Source organism: Ananas comosus, unplaced genomic scaffold (genome assembly GCF_001540865.1).
Source record: "Ananas comosus cultivar F153 unplaced genomic scaffold, ASM154086v1, whole genome shotgun sequence".
Lineage (NCBI taxonomy): Eukaryota > Viridiplantae > Streptophyta > Magnoliopsida > Poales > Bromeliaceae > Ananas > Ananas comosus.
Genome location: NW_017891704.1, coordinates 9157 through 13578, shown reverse-complemented (window position 1 = coordinate 13578; position 4422 = coordinate 9157). Strand labels below are relative to the sequence as shown.

Here is a 4422-nt window from a genome sequence, read left to right as displayed (position 1 = left end):
GCTCTAGACCCGTTTGGGCCGAGGCGAACTCGCGACGCCCTCCCTGCATCGCCGCCGCGTGGGACCACACCCGAGGCATCCCTCCGGCCTCAGGTGTAGTATCCTTTAAATATACATCCATATATATATATATATGGATGCCACATGCCCCATGTATATACATATATATGTAGGTGGATGCCACGTGCCCCCAAGCATAGTTATCCATGCATTTAATTAAGGGAAGCAACCAAAACCTCTCTAATTAGTTTTTCTTTCTCTCTTTCGTGTTGAGTGGAGAGCCGAAGCGGAGGAGCCGCGTAGAGGTCGCCGCGAAGCTCGGATTCGCCGTCGACGGCGTGCCGCGGAGCCGCTCGAGCTTATTTTCGACGTCGTGTTGTCGCGAGGAGGCCGGGCGAGGGAGTGTTTTCGTCGTTCTCGACGCCGTGCCGGAATTGGAGTCGCTGGTTGAGGTGGGTAATCTCTCATTCCTCCATGGATTTCTTCTCTACTTCAAGCTTCATTTCAATTCGAGCTTAAGTGCTGATTCGCAGGATCTTGTCGTCGACTGTTAGTATTTCAGCTCGTACGCGACGTAGGAGCATCGGATTTCGACGAGATTTGGTTCGTTGGAACCGGGACTTCGAGACGAATCCATAGGATCCTTAGTCGCCCGATTTGGAGAAGATTTGCTCTCTCGAAATCCCTTTTTACTGAATTGCTGTTTGCCGAGCAGACTCTGAAGTGCTGATTGCTGATTCCAGCATCGACCCGCCGTGTTTTACCTAGTTCTCTGTGTAGGAGTGTCGAAACGCGACGAAATTTGACGTGCTAGATTCGCGACTTCGAGACGAAGATTCTGAGCCCAAGATCGTGATTTTTGGAGCAGGTTTGCCCTATCGAACCCTAGTTTTACTAGGCTGCTGTTCGCCGAGCAGATTTCAGAGATGCTGTTTCGCAGGTTCCAGCGTCGACGTTTCGTATTCTGGCCCGTTCTCTGCGTAGGAGCGTCGGAATTCAGCGAAACCTGGGCCATTGGATTCGTGACTTCGAGACGAAGCTTCAGGATCCTTGTTTGCTGAATTTGGATAAGGTTAGCTTGGTCGGATTTAACGCTTTCTTCGCTGCTAGGAGTTGCTTGAGAGGTGGGTTACATCGGTTTTTACTCCTAAGTTCATATTCGTCGGCATGTATAATTTTCGACCTTTGGATACTCTATTTTAGCTCGAATTCATGGATTATATTGTAGATTGCAAATCTGAATTTGGAGCATGTGGTAATAAATTAAGTAGGTTATACATGTTGGACTTGGAAATTGAATTAGGAGAAAACCTGCGATTTGGACCTGTCACTTGTTTAAACTGCCTGATTTAGCTCTAGGAGCCGTTATTAAATTGTACTGTCGCAGTATCTTCGAGACGAGTACTCCAGGTAGTTTAGATTACATTTACGCTCGTGCTGATGCGCCGAGTGGATTTTTACAGGATCGTTCAGATTGTTCCCGACTGGTGGGTGCCGTCAGAGTTGACGGTGGACCCGTATCCCCTTTTTTGCGTCAGATTGTGCCGAGGGCACATTACCTGTTGGTGGTTAGACTAGTTTGAGTCGGTTACTTGACTTTGGCTTTTCAGAGCCTGTTTGAGCTCGACAGAGATACGCTGCATACTCGGTTGGGTAGCGCCCACGAGTGCCACTCCGGAGTCAGGCTTTGTGCTTTCGCGTTGGTGTCGCTCATGCCAGTTGGACTTGCTCTCCACAGACCAGTTAGTGTGGGGGTAGCTGGATAGTCGCAACGGGGCAGGGACGAGTGTATTCACAGTCCCAGGGACGGGTATGTTTACAGTCCCGATTGGATTGGGTCAGATTTGACATTTCCTACAGTTGATTAGTGTAGAGCATGATAGTGTAGTGATTGATAGCGGTAGAGTGTACTTCCTGCTTTTCCTACTATTTTTGCTCCCTTCTGTAGACTTAGTGGGTAGACCGATATTGTTTTGGGTGGCACCCACTGAGGACTACCTGTTTTTACAGTAGTTCTCACGCCCAGTTGTCACTCCTGTTTTGCAGAGCCACAGGTGCCGGCTGCTGCATCTTCCGCCGACCAGGATCGAGGTAAGGGCGTTGCGAGCTAGAGCCTTACCCAACAGTCAGAGCTAGAGGCTTTCCACTACTGCAGGTAGTTGTTGTTTTGGAGTTTATGTACATAGTTGTTTAACTCGCCAGTGCGAGTAACTTTGTATTTTGGATTCTAGCTATGTATATGAAACTCAGTTATTTAGTTTTTTTTGAGCAGCTCTATGCTACTGTTTGTAGTATCGTATTTCTACAGGTACTTTGACGCTTCGTATACAAGGAAAATTTCTTTGTATACGGCGGATTTGTCAGCGTGCCCGGGGAACGAGATATCCGGGGCGTGACATCAGGCAACCCTCTGCCGCCGTCCTGGAGCTCCGCGGCCGCCGCCGTGCCCGCTATTGCCCGCGGAACCCGAGCTGAGCCTGTGCGGGCTTGCCTTGCTCCGCCATCGCCGCCGCCGCTCTCTGTCGTCACCTGAGGTGAGCGCCATGCTCCTTCCCTCCCCCGCACCCAATCCTGGCCACCGCGCGCGCCGCCGTGCCTCCGGAAGCCGGCCGAAGCAAGCTTGCTCCGGCCAAGCCCGAAATAGGGCTGTTTGTGGGATGTTTACTGTTCCGAGCTTCCCGAGCCTCCCCGATCTCTACGGAAGGGAGCACGATGATCCTGGAAAGTTGCTGATCATCGTGCTCATCTTGGTTTCTGTCGGAAAGGCCCCGTTCCGCTGTTTTTGCGGTGTCGACCCTATGGAGCCTTTTTGGCTGTTGTTCTGTGTTTGTGCATGCTTTTTCGGCGATCCGAGGTTGTTCCGATGCCTCCGGAGGTGAGCACAGTGATCGCTGGTCAGTGCTGATCACGGTGCTCACCTTATTTTGGATCAACAGTGTCCGGTTACTCCTGTTCGGTGCCTTTTTCCGTGGCTGCAAGCTGTTCGCTGAACCTTCGGGTTGCTCCCGCGCTTCCCACAGTGAGTCATTGTGCTCCGGATCGTGAGCACGGCCTCCGGTACATCGAGACCTGTCAGTACATGTCTCTGCGGACTTTGGAAGTCCTCGGTTTGCGTGAACGAGCCACTTGATCGCTCAAATTACATAAAATGATAGGATTTTATGTAATTAGAGGGACTTTTGTGCAATTGTGCACCCTAGGGCCACTGTGGACAGTGTGTGTGAGTGTGTTTGACCTCTGGACTGATTGTCCATGATCCGTTAGCTTTTACGGAAATCGAAGAGTCGATTTCGGTGCGTTTTTCGGCGAAATTCGCCGAAAGAACGCGGTTTCGTTTCGGATTTCTTCCAACGTGGTTTGGTTGTCTCGTGTGTGGTCGCTGAGCCTTGTTGGCTAGTCACCATCATCATTTTGTAGGTTCGGTGATGATGGGTGAGCGACGGTGGGTTCCGGTGTCGAAATAGACACTTCCGGGAACCCGGATTCGTACAATTATCCGGTGATAATTGTGTAGTGTTGTTATCTTGTGTTTGCTGCCAAAACATTCAAATCGGAGTGTTCTGGTGCAGCAGGTGACTCGTGGCACGAGTCGGTGAGTTTCGGGACACTTAGTGGGTCCCAACGGCGTCCCGGTGTGGTTTTCGGGACTTCCGGCGAGTTACGGTAATTGGTATTGGGAAACCGATCTTCGTGAAATTGTTTGTGGGGTTGTGGATACTGTGGTTATTAGTTGTGGGTTAGATACTAACCCGGTGGACCCTTTATAGGTCCTGTCGACATTCTTTTGCAGTCAGGAGACAGACGCGACATCCTTACAGGTGGGTACTTCGATCCTACGTCGGTACAGTGGTGCACGCTTGGTGATGGTTTCTTACCCTTACTCTTCTGTTGCTACTATCGCATAGTATATTGAGCCTTGCACCCTTGTTTATTCGTTAAACACTACTCCTTGTTTGCATGCTTAGTATCCCTAATAGGAGTAGAGCAGTTCTATCTATATGCGTATCTGTTGACTTAGTTGGTCGGTTGTTGCATTCCGTATCTGTTGATCTAGTTGGTTGGTTGTTGCATTCCGTATCTGTTGACCTAGTTGGTCTGTTGTTGCATTCAGTATCCGTTGACCTAGTTGGTCTGTTGTTGCATTCAGTATCTGTTAACCTGGTTGGTCGGTTCTCGTACTTCGTTTCGGTGACCTGGTTGGTCGGTTCTCGTACTTCGTTTCGGTGACCTGATTGGTCGGTTCTCGTACATCGTTCGATGACCCTTGAGGTCGGTATACCCTAAGGGGTGGGATTGTCGGTTAGCACCGACGGATGATTATAGTTTACACAGTTCCACTATTTGGCATATTTGTGACCTAGTCAGTCAGCTTCGTGAGTCATGTCGATTGATGACCTACGAGGACGGTGTACCCTGAGGGGT

The 4422-nt window shown here is 50.1% G+C and overlaps 1 long non-coding RNA gene across 2 annotated transcripts; it reads left to right on the top strand.

Moving 5' to 3' along the window:
* Positions 1 to 367: 367 nt before the first annotated feature.
* LOC109705090 lies at positions 368 to 2085 on the top strand. 2 transcript variants are annotated; one of them, XR_002214617.1, is made up of 4 exons: positions 368 to 452; positions 716 to 868; positions 941 to 1072; positions 2047 to 2085. It is a non-coding gene; the product is annotated as an uncharacterized LOC109705090 (long non-coding RNA). The 2 variants fall into 2 exon arrangements; XR_002214616.1 differs by having other exon boundaries at positions 941 to 1124.
* The last annotated feature ends 2337 nt before the right edge of the window (positions 2086 to 4422 follow it).